The sequence below is a fragment of the Carya illinoinensis genome, chromosome 12 (genome assembly GCF_018687715.1).
Source record: "Carya illinoinensis cultivar Pawnee chromosome 12, C.illinoinensisPawnee_v1, whole genome shotgun sequence".
NCBI lineage: Eukaryota > Viridiplantae > Streptophyta > Magnoliopsida > Fagales > Juglandaceae > Carya > Carya illinoinensis.
In genome coordinates, this window is record NC_056763.1 from 11317067 (window position 1) to 11334934 (window position 17868).

At 36.7% G+C, this 17868-nt stretch overlaps 1 pseudogene; it reads left to right on the forward strand.

Annotated features, from left to right (window-relative positions):
* Window positions 1–10501, forward strand: part of LOC122289252 — a 96871-nt pseudogene extending 86370 nt beyond the window's left edge.
* The last annotated feature ends 7367 nt before the right edge of the window (window positions 10502–17868 follow it).

Genomic DNA, 17868 nt, shown 5'->3' on the forward strand with positions numbered 1-17868 from the left:
TTAATGGAACTCGATCAGTACGAGTGTTCCACTGTTGTGCGCTCTCAGCAAGGTAATCGAAAAATGATAGTGCTTCATCAGGTTCTTTGCTGAAGAACTCCCCATTGCACATTGTCTGAACAAATTGCTTGCATTCCGAAGTGAGACCAGTGTAAAAATAGCTCACCAGCCTCCAAGATTCAAAACCATGATGTGGACAAATGTTCACCAAATCCTTAAACTTTTCCCAACTAGCCTGAAAGGTCTCATCAGGTCTCTGATTGAACTGGCTGATCTGTTCCTGCAAAAATTGAGTTCTCTCAAAAGGAAAAAATTTCTATAAGAATTCATGCTGCATGTCAGACCAACTAGAAATGGAATTAGGTCTCAAAGAGTTAAACCAAATCTTCGCTTTATCCTTTAAAGAAAAAGGAAATAAACGAAGTCTAATGAATTCATCAGTAACAGCCCTAGTGATAAAAGTAGCACAAGCCAGCTCAAAATCTGTCAAGTGCTGGTAAGGACTCTCAGAATCCATCCTGTGGAACTGAGGTATCACTGACATCATGCCATGCTTGATAGAGAAATTTGGTGCATTTTCAGGTAAAATTATGCATGAAGGTGTAGTGGTACGAGTGGGTTGCAAATAGTCCTTCAGAGTGCGTGGTGCAGGTGCAGCCATGTTTTCTGATTCAATTTCAATTTCGTCACCTGGCTCACTCAAAGAAAAGACAGACGAGCTATCTATCTCCAAGCTATGTATACTACTCTCAACACTCGATGTGACTCGAAGCAACCTATTTGAAGTGTCTCTCACCCATGACATGAAACATCAGTTTAGAGAAGCAAAATAAATATAATAATAATAATAACAACGAGTTTAAATTCAAGTTAAAATACAATTCCCCGGCAACGGCGCCAAAAACTTGACTCACTAAAAAATGAGTAGCACTAATGCTATCCCAAGTGCAGGAGGATGTCGTGTAATAATTAGGAATAAATTTCTAGATCGTCTCCTCAGGGAAAGTTGCTTAAAATTAAACTCGTTGAAAAAATGTGGAAAACTTCACAAAGAGAAAATAAAATGATGGTATATGCAATGGATGGAAAAGGGTACTAGTCATGGACTAGATTCATGTCTTTTGATTCTTTTTTTTGTTTGTTGGATTGGAATGTAAAGGACTAATAAATTAAACTCAGAAATTAATAAAACTAAATTAAGCATTAAACTAAATTAGAAAGTAATTGACAAAACAGGAACGGAAAATTTAAAATGCCCAAAACCAAGATTCTAGAAATAACGAATTCTCAAAATCACACATAACAGTTGTAATCACTATTAAATGAAAACTTAAAGAAGTAAGAAAAATAAATAACATGAAATAAGTAAACAGAAACTCAAAGTATTCTATAAACTTTAAACTGAAGTTAAATAAAATAGGGAACGAAAAGTCTAAACGAAAACTTCCTTTCACTATTCAATTGAAATTCGAAACAAAAAGGAATAATTTCTCACGTATCACTCTTGAAAATTAATCTCTAAACCTTTAATAAAAACTCTATAACAATTCCTTTGCTCTCCACGTATGATGTTCAGAAAAATCAAAAACAAAAACAAAAGCTTAAAACCAAACATTTCTTGCAATAAATTAAGGTAACACAATTAATTAGAACTTCTAAAACAATTCTTTATGAAACAAAATAGCACACTTGATTAAAACTTCTAAAACAATTTCTTTTTGTTACATGAAATAAACTAGTAATGAAACAAACTAGCACACTTAATATTAAGGTATTACTCTTAATGAAATAAAAGTCTAGAACAAATCTTAATACACTTAATAAAAATGCTAAAACAACAAAGCTTTGAAACTAAAAGGAGAAACAAAATTTCTTAAAACAAAAAGGAGCTAATTCTTTCAAGTACATAGCAGAAAATTGTGTGTGTTGAGTTGTGTTTGTCTAAGTTTGAGTTGTCCTCGTTGTTCTCTTTGTAAGCTTCGGACTGCACCCATTTTATAGCCGAACATCTTGGCTAGTTCATCTCTCATTCAAGCAGTAATCAATAATGGACTAGAATGCACAGTAATCAATAGTTGGTAGAATTCAAGCAGAAATTCATGCTTTTAATCAATTAAAATCACAACTTTGATTTATTCATTTTAACCATTTTTCCATTTAAAACCAATAATAATGTCATGATAAATTTAAAATACATTGGTTTTAATAGCTAAAATATACAATATTTCAGCTCAATCACTTGGAAGTATGGGCAGAGCTTTTTAGGTGCCGTTAGTAAGGCAAAGGTAGCATTTCTATCCGAAGGTACCTTGCTTTCACTCCTCTAAGAGCCCAACTTACATAGTACATGGGATGTTGGCCGATCCCTTCCTCCTTTACCAGGATGGTGGACACGGGATGCAGGGAGACTACTAGATATGCATAGAGCACATCACCCTTCTTTGGTCGTTTCAGAAGGGGCGGACTGGCTAGGTACTGCTTCAAATTTTTCAACGCCTCATCAGACTCTTCATTCCAGGGATGCACTTTTTGCAGTACTTGGAAAAAAGAGAGACATTTGTCCATTGACTTGGATATGAATCTTCCTAGGATGGCTACTCTGCCCGCCAACCACTAGGTTTTGTTCAGACTTTTCGGCGACTTCATGTTGAGTATAGCTTCTATCTTTTCTGGGGAGGCTTCAATTCCTCTTTCAGACACAATAAAACCCAAAAACTTCCCCGACTGGACTCCAAAGGCACACTTTGCAGGGTTCAACCTCATTTGATAATGGCGTAAGATCCCAAATGTCATTCGTAGGTCATCAAGGTGTAGGGCAGACTCCTTGCTTTTTATTAGCATGTCATCCACATAAACCTCCATAGACTTCCCAATTTGTTATTTAAACATTCGATTGACCAACCTTTGGTAGGTTGCCCCTACATTCTTCAATCCAAGGACCTGGTAACAATACAGTCCTTGGTCTGTTATGAACGAGGATTTTTCTTGATCTGCTACATGCATCCATGTCTGCAGCTGTAACCTGTGTCTTGCTGTTGCATCCACAGTAACGTCGATTCGTACTAACGGGAAGCTGTCCTTTGGGCAAGCTTTATTCAGATCTGTGAAGTTTACATACATCCTCCACTTTCCATTCATTCTTTTTACCAAGACCACATTGGACAGCCGTTCCAGATAACGAGCTTCCCTGATGAAACCAGCTACGAGCAACCTTTTTACCTCATTGTTAATGGCAGCATACTTCTCTGTACTTAATGATCTTCTTTCTTGGTGAACTGCCTTGTACGTAGGGTCCACGCCCAAGCAGTGTTCAATGATGTCATTATCAATACCAGTCATTTCCTCGTGGCTCCACACAAAGACATTCCCGTGTTCTATCAACAGCTGCTTTACGGCTTCTTTGTTTGCCGGCGGGACTTGTCTTGTAACAACCAGATCCAGTGTGAGGCTATTTTAAAGAATTTTTAGATTTATTTGTGTGTAAAACCCATTTGAATTTTTAAATATATTTTATTTATTTATTTATTTGCTTTCGAGTAGAATATGGGCCTAAAATCTCTATTTCGGTGGTTTATAATTTTCTTGATTTTGATATTTAAGTGAAAGATCTTTTATGGGCTGAGATAATTTTTTTATTTTTTATTTGTGAACAAGTTGGTTTGTTATTTTATTTTTATTATTTTTAGGTCAAGCTGAGACTTAAAACTCAGGAAGAATGCAAATTTATTAATTTCTCAAGTTTCCCTTATTGTAAGCCTAAATTTTTAAAAGGAGCCCAACCCGATCACCCAAAAGCCCCAGCCCGTGAGATCAAATAGACTCCCCATCGTGCAATTCCCTTTGCATGCAAGGCTTCATTGTGTCTGTGTCCTTTGCATGCACGTTCCCTCTTTTTTTTTTTAGTCCTCTAGGTTTTCAGCCTTTTTACCTCTATTTATAGATGCATACACGTCTCTTATGATTATAGTGATATTGCTGCCAAACCTCTCCCATCGCTATCCTCGCACCCAACACCATCACAGAACCATCCTTGCTCTTTCATGGCACCCTACACGTCAAAAACACCACACGGTAGCAACAAACGCGTTGCATGCTCTTCCGCACGCACGATTGCCCTGCACCACAGTTTTCTAGCCACTGCCCAATTACACGAGAGCCAACCATCGGGAACCACTCCACAACCTTTTGCCACCTAAAAACACCGTTGTTTTGGCTCTAAAAAATAGAGCATTACCAAGAAAGCAAGCCACATACCAAGAGCCTTGAAACAGCCACCACTCCATCTTGGGAAGCCACCCCATGATTGCTAGCTCCAAACTGCCGTAAACTGCATGGAACCACTGCTAGTTATCACCGAAAGGCCCCTATTTTTGGGTTCTCAAAACATGGCACCTACTCCCCACCGTAAGCACTGCAAATCACCACTACTGAGAGTCCACAACGTCGAGACCCCACAGAAAACCACCGTAAAGAACTTTCCAGCACTCTCCAATCTGTTGCATCTCACACTCAGTCTTGCACCGTCCAGCTCAGTTGCCTCTCCTTGGTGTCCTCGTTTTCTAATTCTTCCATTTCAATGGGTAAGTTTTTGCCACCACTTTTAACTTTCTTTTGTGTGTTTTGGTTTTGATGAGAAAAGTAACTCTTTTATTTTGAATCCTAGTCTTTAGTTTTTGGTTTCCAGAAGTGAATACTTTTCTTACATAATCTAGTTTACCATTACAGCCCATCGGTTTAACTCGTGTTGGGCTTAACCTTTTTAAGACATGGTTTGTGTTTTAAATAAATCGAGTTAAAAATTTAGTTTATATATATATATATATATATATTTATCTGTTCAAATTGCTTTAAGTTAGTCTTATTTTAGTGTGGACCTCGTTTTAAGTATCAACAATTATATTTGTATTGATAATATTTTTATTTAATTTATTTTAAGTATTCTATTATTTTATAATATGTTATGGATAAATATCAGTATTCATTGAATTTCGTATTGTACAAAATATTTATTTGTTTATCTTCTTCGGTATGAATTCTATTATGTGAATATTGAGGAATTTTGGGAAGTGATGATACTTTTAGGTTAGGGGACCATTTAAGTTTTTGAGAAATTAAAATAGGCGATTTGAGTTTTCCGGGTGCGATTACAAGTTATGTGTCCAACGAGAGATTTATTTAAGTTACATGATTTTCTATAGGTGACAATTGATTATTCATTGAGCACTGCTGTGAGGAATTTTGGATAAGCTAAGAAGTTCAGATAAGCAAGGTTCCTATGCTAGGTTTTGCACAAATATTTAAGATTGAGGTTGACTTTCTAAAAAATTTGCATGTTTTGTTATGAAATGAAAACTTGCGAAAAACAACGTCAGTCATTTCTTCGCATTACGCATGAAATTGGTATGAAAATGGAAAATATTTTCTACATGCATTGTGTAGACATGAACTATATTTTTGTCATGTTGTCTCTGAAATATGAAAAAAAGCGATATGAAAGATATGAAAATTTGGGCATTTATTTAGAAACATGCCGCCACCTTATTTTTCAGTATGTGAGAAATATTTGAATATTTGTGGTACTCTATTTTATTCTGATATGGCATCTGAAAACCTTTGGCATGATGTACTGATTTTGTATCTAACTCTATCTCTACTTTGCTCTTATTAGCTCGATTTTGCTTTGCTTTGTTTGGGTTGGTATCAACTTCTCTGTCTCTGAGTGCACCCACTTTGAAAACAAAGTAGTTTTTATGTGGTCTTCTCAATGTGCACACTCGGGATTTTGAAAATAATAAGGGGAAGGTTCACCTCTGTCTTTGCCTGGTTTGACCACTGGGGATAGCACAACCCTACCACAGGGGTTAAACATGGTCTCTACTTTGTGAGATGCTCTGTTTTGATATGATGATGATGCTCAAATTATGCTATGCCAAGATAAATTTTGAATAAGAATATTTTTCTGAAACTTTCGCTCTAATAGTTTTGATAACATGTTCTAATTCTGTATTCTGAAAGTAAAACCATTTTATTCTGCATTTTGAACTCTGTAAATGCTCATGTTTGCACACTAATATATATTCTCTACTTACTGAGTTGTTGATAGCTCATCCCTTATTTCCACAATATTTTTCAAACAATTTTAATTGTTTAGCTAGAGAACAAGAGTAGGAAGCTTTAGCAAGGTGTGATGAGCATAGTGGAATAAGTGCCCGAGGGTACAAGTGCTTATTTGAGAGTCGTAGTTAGTAAATTATTTTATGTTTTGATATTTGGATTTGATGCGTTAAGGATATTTTCCAGTCTTTGGGGAGTTTTTAATTTATGTTATTGAGAATTTCTTTGTTGTTCCTATGGAGGAATATGGATATTTAGATTGAGTGAATAAATTAATATTTTATGGAGTTTTCTTGATTTTATAGTTGTTATATTGAAATTGATATGAAGTAATAAGAGCTAACTCTTTGGACCTCTGGGAACGGGGCGTTACATGTGTCCCAATACGTGTGGTAGTTCCTGGGCGGTTTGCATATAACGTCACGAGCTCCAATGATTCGTTAACCTTAGCATGCTGCTAGCTCTAGTCGTCCCTGAACTCCACATCCTTTTCTAAAGTCACTGCCAAAGGTGGTGCAATGGGTGGTGCGGATGCCTTGTTTTGCTCTATTATCACACAAACTTCACTTCGGACCTTTCTTAATTCTTGCACATAGCACTCCTGAGCTAGAGCCTGCTCGACCCGTGATTCCCCCACCCCGGTATCAGTAGGGAACTTCATCTTAAGGTGGTATGTGGACGTCACTACCTTGAGATGATTGAGTGTTGGTCTTCCCAATATGGCGTTGTATGAAGAGGGGGCTTTCACCACCAAGAAATTGATCATGGTGGTTGTCGTTCGTGTTCCAGACTCGATGGTCTCTAGAAGGGTGATAGCTCCTAAGGCTGGATTGTGTCTTCAAAGAAACCCTTCAATGGTGTTGGGGAGAGCCTTAACTTACCAGCATCGATGTCCATCTTAGTGAATGCCTCCCAAAATAGTATTTCGGCTGAACTTCCATTATCAACTAGTACCTGCTTGGTCGTATAGTTAGCTATCACAAGGTGATTACCAAAGCATCATTGGGAGGATATAACACTCCTTCTCAATCCGCCTCTTTGAAAGATATTACCATCCGATCATTGCTAAGCTTTTCTTACTTGGGAGCTCTGTTTGCTACATATACTTCTTCATGTCTTGCCTTTTGTGCATATGCTTTTGGTCTAGATGCAGAAATGCAACCCCCAGCAAAACCTCCTACCATGGGGGCACCCTGTCTCCATCGTGTTGGCTTCCACCAGCTTGGTGCTATTCATTCTAGACTACTGCTCCTCCTGGCCTCATGCCTAGATTCCTAGTGCCTTCTGGACTTTGCTCGTTTTGCCACCATCTGTTCCAATTCGCTTGTCCCCACTAGTTCAACTACTCTTTTCTTCATGGTCATGCAGTTTTCAGTCCAATGTGAACCTGTCTGGTGATATTTGTAGTAGTGACTACCCATCTTGAGCGAGTGGCATTCTTCCCTATCTTTCTCTTCCTCTCGTATGTTCAAATTACTATGTATCAGTCTAGGATTGTGATCTGGCCACCTTTCTTGTGCTCTTTCTTGTCGACTCACTTTGGCCTTCCTTTCAACTTGTTTGCTTCTCCGTTCAATCTTTTTATCCTCCTTACAAGGATCCACCAAAGCTTGTAGCATATCCTCTATGTTAACAAAGTCATCTGCCCTATCCATGAATTCCCTGAGGGTGGAAGGGGTCTTTTGACCCAGCTCCACCATAAAGGGACTGCGTGGCCATATTCCTCTCAGAAGGGCGACAAGGGTAATATTTTCATCCTGGTTATCCATTGTTAACTACTCTTTGTTGAAGCAGGTAAGGTAAGCCTTCGGGTTCTCATCCTCCTTCTGCTTGACAGTTAGCACTTAGGTGGTTGGGCGCCGACGCCTTCTGATAGGCATAAACTGGGTTAGGAACTACTTTGAAAATTCTTTGAAGCTGTGTATTGACTTTGGCCTGAGGGTTCCGAACCATCCTCTTGCAGTCCCCTTAAGGGTTAAAGTGAAAGCCCGACATGCGATCTTGCTTGGAAAACAGTGGAGAGTGATGTGGGCCTTGAAATTTTCCAAGTGACCTACCGGGTCTTTAGATCCATCATACATGTCTATATGAGGAACCTTGAATTCTGACGAGAGCGGCAAGGTCATAATTCGTTCACTATATGACAGATCTGTCTGGTGTAACAAGCACTCCACCGTGGACGATCCCCCCATCCTCTTCGCCATCTCCTTGTACTTTCTTGCCAGTTTGTTTAATTCCTCATGTATCTTTTCCTTCTCTGTTCACTCCATGTTTGCCTCAGTATTGTAGTGTGTCTTCCCCCTCACCTTGCTCACTGTGATCAGGCATAGCAGTATCACCAGATTTAGCATTCTTTCACCCCAGGTCATCGTTTTCCTCCTACAATATTTCCATGGCTTCCAACGCCTTCTTTAGCCTCTCCTTCGCTGCTGCTAACCGTGCCACCATAGATGGTGGTAATGTATCCACCGCTTAGCTTGCTATGGAACATGTTACAGTTGGCATGTGAGAACCACGTTGGATAATTAAGAATCTCATAGACGGCGCCAATGTTAAGGACGTGTCCCACTTCCCCTCTACAACCATTCAACCATGTACTATTAAAAGGCTCTAGTGTAGTCCACATGGGAAAACTCTGATGCTTAAATCAGTCAGTGTAAACAAGGATTCAGAATTCAAAAAAGAGTTCCATCTGTTACTATCAAGGGTTACCTGGTATATATAGGCTCATACGTGATGCTTATCTTATTCAAAGTTTATTGGCGTGGATCATCACCCGATACCTATAATGATCATGTAACAACATGAAGTCTCTATCCTTTTGTGAAAGATGGCATGTTGTATGTATAATTTTGATGAATTTTGGATTCCCTTACTCCCTTCAATCAGCCAAGGACCTCTCCTATGGGCTTCTCCCATATTGGACTTTTATGGCATAATGGGCCCTCGGCTTAAATAGGCCCTCAACATGCATCTTTGTCGTCTTCGTTTGCTACAAAGTCTTGTATTAAGCTTTCTTGATTGTTAGGGGAGTTCAAGTTCATGCTAGAATTTGGACAGATGGGCACCGGTTTAATAGCCTAATGCTCACTACTTTGATGGACTTCTATGCGTGTTGTTAGAGGTGTGATGAAGCATGTAAGGTGTTTGATGATATATGTGACAGAGATATCGTTGCTTGGAATGTATTGATTTCTTATTTTATGTGTAATGACTAGACTCAAGATGCATTGGGTTTGTTTGATATTATGCAAAGTGGCAGTGAAGGATGTGAACCCATTGATGTCATGTGTTTACTTCTCTTGCAAACATGTGCCCGCTTGAATGCATTGGAATTTGGTGAAAAGATCAAAGTTAAATTGGAGAGCATGGTTATGGTGTTGCCGACAAGTTGTGTAATTCACTTATAGCAGCACTCATGTTGTGGGTATTCGGAAAAGGTTTTGGGGGTGTTTAAGGGAATGCACAACAAGAATGTGGCTTCATGGAGTGCAATGATTTAAGGTTTAGCGATGAACTGGCATAGAAGATAAGCTATTGGCATTTTGGGAGATGCAAAAAATGGGTATTCCATCGGATGTTCAGATGTTTACTAGAGTTCTTTTTGCTTGTAGTCATTGTGGGTTAGTTGATGAGGGAATGATGTTTTTTGATATTATGAGCAAAGAGTTTCGGATAGCGTCTAACACTCATCATTATGGGGTGAGTGGTAGATCTCTTAGGTCGTGTTGTTTTGCTTGATCAAGCATATCAACTTATACTTTCAATGTTGGTTAAGCCAGATTCAACAATGTGGAGAACCTTACTTGGGTCTTGCTAAATTCATGGTCATGTTACCCTTGGAGAATGTGTGGTTGGACATTTGATTGAACTTAAGGCTCAAGAAGCTAGAGATTATGTTTTGTTGTTGAATATTTATTCTTCGTCTAGCAAGTGGGACAAGGTAATGGAAGTGAGAAAATCTATGCGAGAGAAAACAATACAAACCACGTATGGTTGTAGCATGATTGTTTTTTAGGGAATAGTGCATGAGTTTGTTATGGATGATGTTTCACATCCACGAACGGGCAAGATTCATGAGATGCTGAATATGATTAATTAGTAGCTAAAGATAGTCGGTTATGTTGCTGAATTGCAGAATTTGGGTGCTGAAGAAAAAGGGGATGCACTCCCTTATCAAAGTGAGAAAATGGCTATTTCATTTGGGGTTCTTTCAACTCCACCTGGCACAACAATTTGAGTGGCCAAGAATCTTTGTACCTATGTTGATTGCCATAATTTTCCAAAGGTTGTCTTGGGTGTTTATAATCGAGAGGTGATTGTTAGAGATCGCACCCGGTTTCATCATTTTAAAGAAGGATGTTGCTCCTGCAATGACTATTGGTAAGAATATTTGGGGTTGGAGGAACACTTAACACAAACCTCTAGCAAATAAGAAATATGCTTTTGCTACAACTCTGGTAGTTTTTATTGGTTCCTTGATGAACTGCTTCATTGGATACAACATTGAGCATAACATTCTGAATTTTATGAGCTCGTGAAATAATGTTTGTCTTGTTGGAAAATCTGATAAATCAAATTGTAGATCGTGACATGGATCTTCTTGAACTTTCTGCTTATGGCAAAACATGGCATATTACGAAACATCAACTAAATAAGACATGTTGGAAAAATCCATAATAATAAAATAAAAGATTACAATGAAATAGGAATTGAAGTGAAACTAGTTTTGGCTAGGGAATGTAAATCTCACTCTCTTTAAGAAGACCCAACCATATGTGATAGATCTACTCTGTGATGGCAAATGGGGAAAAAAAAAGATGTTGTGTGCATCTTCGCCCGCATGCAATTATTAATGGAACTCACATTTGAATGGTTAGGAAGAGTAACTATCTATCAAGAGAATACATCTAGAAAGAGTAACTAAGTGTGTACGACCAATGATAAGATTGGTCGTGACCCATTGTGCAATTGAATGTGCATATCGGTTTTGTGATTGATGAATTTTTTGAACTTTTCAATGATCAATTGTTTTCATTCGAGATGAATATCCTCAATGATCGGTGAAATTTTCCAATCTGTTGTGATGTTAGCATGTTCGGTGGTTGTTGTGACTTTAAGAGCATCTCCTTCTCAATTGATTGATTTGAGATGGAGAGGAGTTGCAAGTTGTACTGCTTTTAGTGATGCAGTAGCTTTACCAATGCCTGGATTGGTTGATTCATGTTTTGATATCCAAGCTTCTATAACTTTTCCTTCTGAGTTGTGGCAAACTACTTCTTTCATCTTGAAAATGTCCCTAATAGTTGCATCAAAGCTAAAACTATAGCAGTTGATGGGGGGAGGACTCCATTTATGAGGATATAGATGGTGAAGTTTCTTTCCCCATGTTTGTATGTATTCTTGATAAAGCGTTAAAAGGAGAAGGCTAATTTTTCAGATTTCAAGCTTGACCATCCATGATTTGGTCATGGATGGTCCTTCTATAGCACACCTATTGTTTGCAAATGATTTAGTCATCTTTGGGAAAGCCACAACAAGAGGATAACAAGCAATCTCAACGAGCATAGAGAAATACATGTCATGGTTAGGAAAAAAATTCAACTTGAAGAAATCTTCTTTGTTCTTCAGCTGCAACACTCCCCCACCAATCAAGAACTCTATAATTAGAATTCTCCCATAAAAAATGTCTACCTATCACATGAAGTATTTGGCATTGCCAGTTACACTGGGCTAGAACAAAAATAGCCATTACGAAGAATTGCAAGATACAATCTCCAAAAAATTAGAAGGATGGAAATCTAACCTCTTGTCACAAGTTGGACGCATCTTGTTAATCAGGTTAGTTGCTAGTTCAATTCTCTCATTTTCAATGACTTCCTTTATTTGTCTTAAATCAATATGTCATTCTTTAGACTTTGGTTTTAAAAAATTTTGGTGGAGCTTTCTTGATTCTCGTAAGCGTCATTTCATACTAAAATCTTGGAAATCTATATGTCAACCAAATTGTTCAAGAGGTGTTGGTTTTAGATCAATGGAAAGCCTAAACTTAATCTCATTGACCAAAACTAGTTGGCTAATGAGTCAAATCAACCCAAATATTTGGAACTCCTTACTTTGAAAGAAATAGCTAATGAATTCATGCTTTTGTTCTGTTGTACCAAAGACTACCGACTTGATTTTATGGAAATGCATTTTGAAAACAAGATCACTCATTTCTTAAGGAAAGTGATACTAGATCTCCAATGGCCTTTATATTAGTGTATGGAATACACATTGGATCCCACTCTAGGAACATTCAAACCTAAACCAATTAATCAAATGAATGTGGTCAATCCTTATATAAAAGTCTCAGACTTGATTACACAGAACCACTGAGAATGGGATATTGACAAATTTTTTTTTAGCAAACAAGTGTAGAGGAAATTCACAAAATCCCTCTTTCCCAAGTCCCTAACCCAACTAGACAAGATGCAATGGTGTCAACATCAAGCATATCTGGCAAGTACTCAATTAAATCCAACTAAAATCTTAAAGCCTCATCCTTTAGTACATCACTTCCAAACTACCCGAATTTCCCATGGAAACTAAAGATCCATGACTGCCATAGATTACTCCTCTAGAAAATCTTATGGCACCTTCTTCCAACCCACGTCCAATTGAATAGAGTAATCCCCTCAATCCATTTTGCATGCATGATTTGCTCCATTTGTAACAAAGTATAGGAAACTTTGGCTCATTTATTTTTGGCTTGTACCTTTACATGCATCATTTGGCATCAAAGTTGTTGGCCGTTGAATATCTTAGCATTTTCATTTTCCATTATAGCTGGTTTGATTATTTATGAAATTTCCTTGAGATTCTACTCGAGCTAGCAATCTAAGGAGCACTTTAGTTCCCAGAATGAATAGAAATGTGGAGATATGGTCTCCTTGATTCTTTGAGATGGAAAGAAACTTCAGGGGCTCCATTGATAAACAGTGAAAATGTTGTTGAGGATATACATTCCTTTATGAGATTATCCTAGGGCTCCTGAATCTTAAGTGTTTCAACATCTTCATAATCAGATTCCATTCAATTTAAGTTAAAATATCTTATCATTTCCAGTTTGATTGCCATTATTCCCATCCTGTCTACTTTCTTCTTTAGGATATGAAAGAGTTCATGTGCTATGATAGAGTTTTCTTGAATAAATCTTCCCAAGATAAAAGTTGTTTGCAGTGGAGAAATAATTCTTGGAAGGAATGTTTTTAGTCTATTAGCCAGAATTTTTGAGATTATCTTGTAGACAATATTGTTTAGGCTAATAGGATGGTAGTGTCGAAGAGTGCTTGGATTTGGAATTTTTGGGATTAAGACTATATGAGTATGGTGGATCTATTTCTAGAGTTTTCCACTTATGAAGAAATTTTGGATTGCTGCTACAACTTCCTTTTTGGTTATCACCCAATAGTGTTTATAAAACTAACCCATCATGCCATTTAGGCCTAGGGATTTATGAGAGGGGGCTTGTTTGAGGATAGTTAAAATTTTAGTTTCGTCTAGGATGACACATAGAAAATTGTTATCCAAGTCTGAGACTTGGGATTCAGATAGATTTTTCAAGATCTTCTAGAGTTTAGGGTGAGCAAGAGGAATATATAGACTGAATGTGATATATATATTTGCAAATTTAAGGATAGAAGGATTCATATTTCAGTTACCTAGTCCTAATTTGAGAGAATCTATTGCATTTCTACGTCTCCTAATTGTTGTTGAGAGATGGAAAAATCTTGTAAATAAGTCCGTGTCGGCAAGCCATGTATGGAAAGACCTTTGATGCCATAAAGATTCCTCTTTGTGGAGGTGTTCATGAATATTGAGCTTGAGCTACTCTTTTTCCATTTGGTTCAATGAGGCGGGATTGAGACTTTGAATTTGCAATAGAGCACGTTCTAGCTTTTGGATATTGTCTTGAGTTATATCAAAGTGAGGTCTATTCCCATATTTTTAAAGCCTTCTTGGTTGCCTTAAACTTTCGACAAAGCACAAATGCAAGGTTACCATTGACTTGTTTTTTCTATATTTCTTGGACTATGAATGTGTTCTTGAGTCCATAATTCTTCAAATTTGAAGGAGCCTTGGTGTTTGTCTTGTGGGGATGTTTTTAACAACAATGGATGCTGGTCTGAAGCTATGGATGAGAAATGGTGGAGATTGGCATTAGGAAATATAAGTCTCCATTGCTAGTTGGCTACACCACGTTCCAACCATTCTTTAATAAGAGTGCAACTTTGCTTTTTATTAGTCAATGTGTATGAGGTACTGACTCACTAAAAAATGAGTAGCACAAAGGCTATCCCAAGTGCAGGAGGATGTCGTGTAATAATTAGGAATAAATTTCCAAGTTGTCTTCTCAGGGAAAGTTACTTAAAATCAAACTTGTTGAAAATGGTGAAAATATTCACAAAGAGAAAATAAAAATGATGGTATATGCAATGGATGGAAGAGTGCAACAAGAACGAAAAAGGGCACTAGTCATGGACTAGATTCATATTTTTAGATATTTGAGTGTCGAAATGAAATATAAAAGACTAATAAATTGAAATTAACAATAAAAGAATCAACTAAACTAAACAATCTTAATTAATCTGAAAATTAAACCATAAAATTGAAATTATTTAAGTCCTAATTAAACTTTAATCAATCTAATATGCAGTGGAACTAAGAGATTAATAAAACTAAGCTAAGAATTAAACTAGTTTAGAAAGTAATTGGCAAAATTTTAACTGAAAATTGAAAAGCCTCAAAATCAAGATTCTAGAGTTCATCCTTGTATTCAAGTCACAAATTCTCAAAATTAATCCATAGCAATTGTAATCACTGTTAAATAAAGGCTTAAAGAAGCGAGAAAAATAAATAATACTAAGTAAATAAATAGCAAATAAATTGCCCAAACTTCTAGTCCTCAATGTAGAGCCATCCACTAGGATAGACTCTATTAATTGTTTCTAAGTGTTACAAAAGTTTCCTTTTTGATGCCATGGGGTTCGGGCATAAACAAAAGTGATAAGATATAGGTTAATATTTAAGAGACATAGAGTTAATATTAATATGCACATGTTTGAAGTCAACACCAGGACGCCATCCAAGCAAAAGTCCACCCTTTGTAACAGTAGGGGGAATGTGTACATAGTAAAGAAACATAGCCTATTTACAATAGATAATGTGTGTTTATCATACATTATGGTTTTAAAAAAAAAAAAAAAAAAACCAAAACAGGATTATGAGTCTTGAGGTTTGCCCCAAGGCTTCTAATTTCCTGGGGTTAGGCTAGGCCCTAACAATTCCATATTGTGATCCTCCTTTTGTTGGTGGAGGCAGGATACAACTCGCTTCTTCTACTTCTTTGGATGTTTCTTATGGGATGGATGGTTTGGTCCTTGTATATGGTGCAAAAAAGGAATTCATACATGTAATAGCCTACCAAAAATTCAATGGGTGAACTTATTTAGGCTTTAGGATCATCGTGAAAACTTTGAAAGTGTCTCATGAATTGAGCAATTGTATAACAAACTGCTAGAAATTCACTGTTGGAGTTTTTATTGACTTTAGGAATCTCATGAAAATCTTATAAGTTTTCACGAATTGATCAATCGCACAAGTTTTAATTTATCAATATAGTCAGTATTATCACTCACTGTGGTGCCAGAAATGCGATTTTATTTATTAGAGATAGTTAGAAGTGCCATAATACATTATGATCTACACCACTAAACTTAGTGGATTATTTAGTATTTTATGGCGCAATAACTCATTTTCACAATTTTAGATGAAACGCCTGTTTGAAACTGTGAATATATTTTTGGGTTGAGTTTTGGTAAACTATTTTCCCTTTAGGTTAATATGAATATTTATGATTTTTTAGTACTAAGTTTATTATGTATTTTTTTGGAGTGAATAGTAACCTCGATAAGCGTACTAAATGCAGTGTTTTCAAAATCACAGTGTAGAATGTCCAAATTAGGTTAGAGAATTTTTATTTGGACACTTGACAAGATCTTAGCCACACATAGTGAATAGTATTAGACACTTGGCACAAAGAGGAAATATTAGATAGATTTGTGAAGGATATCAAGGTGTGAGATCATGCCACCTAAGTAAAACTTTTTTCATTCGATCAACCAAATTGTCCCAGACTAAAGAAGGTTTCAACCCTAGCGAGATCCTAAATGGTTGGAATCCAATTGAAACTCCAAAAACTTGGTTGAAAACCAAAACCCTAAATAGTTTTCCTAAACCCTAAAGTTGGCCTCCAAACCCCTTTTTATATGATTTCTAGCATTGTGTTTAATCACTTGATTAAATCATTTCCACATGCTATTAATTCATCAAATTCTTGTTATGACATCATTATCTAACCTTTTAAACCTTCAAAATTTGATTGGACCAAGACGAATTGGATTTGGACTTGATAGCATCTCAAACCCTAACCAAACTCCCTCTAAACCACAAATCGAAGCCCACTTGGTTGACGCCCACGAATTTGGCCACCATGGCCAAGCTTCTTGAAGAAGTTTCCTCTCCCACATGGCAGACCATACACTACCCTTGGCTGCACCTAATAGTGCCTTGATGTGAAGGAGAAATTCGCATCATCAACCTCCATACCTCATAGCTTCTGCAGGCAGTCCTTTGCCCCTCACTATTCTCCACTTTATGTCACATAGACACACCTCCAATAAAGGGTCATTCAAGCCCATATCTTCCCCCTCCAAAAGTCTAGATTCGTGCAAGACACTTTCTTCCCTTTAATCACCTCTTCACCTCATTCTTAGAGAGAACCCCAAAAGAGCTCTCTCGGGCAGATTTCTAGGTCTTTTTGTATGGAGATTTTTGACCCATTACAAGTATTTTCACATGATGACTCCTTCATAAAAGTTGTTTGTATTTGAGTATTGTTTCTGTAAACATATTATTCGTTTCATTCCATGGTCAGTTGTTTAGTAAAAAGTATTTTTAACCATGTAAAGGTCATTCTGGGTGTGAAACTAGAGAGTATGGCTTTTGATCTAACCAAGTTTCTTAGATCTAAAAACTTGAAAACTGGAAGTGGAAAAACAGTTTTTATTTGGAGAAAGTTTGAATATTTCATGGTTTGATCTTACTCTGAAAGCTTTGATATTTTTATATGATAATCCTAAGTCTCTTATTTTGATGTTAGGATGTTATTTCGAAGATATTTAGTATTAGTTTCAAAGATATGATTTTTCTATGCAAGAGGATTTTGGTTAGGCCTAAGATTTAATGTTTTTGGATTAGATCCATCTTTTATTGATTTTTATCCATGTGATTTTAAGTTTGATGGTTGGATCTTCTTTAGAATACATTTTTAAACCATGCGGTGTTTTAGATTGAAGTTCTCATCGTTTTAAGCCATGAATCAAGAGGTTGATCAAAGCCAGTTGAGAAAAAAGTTTCTGTTTTTGGACTAAGTGTAAGACCAAAAACTCCAACCGCTATTTTATGATTTTGGTGACTTTGGTTTGATGATTTAAAGCATGGTTGATCTTAGGATGATGTTATGAATATGTTAGAAGTAAGATTTGATTTTTTTAGAATTCTTGGAGATGTTTTAATTTAGGGTCAAAACTTGTAATTCAAGAGTTTAGATCTTATTACAAAAAGTTTGGTGTTGATTATTAAATTTTTCTAAATGGATGTTTTAAGTATGGTTTTAAACTTGGGATATGAAGATCGTTGTTGTAAAATTTT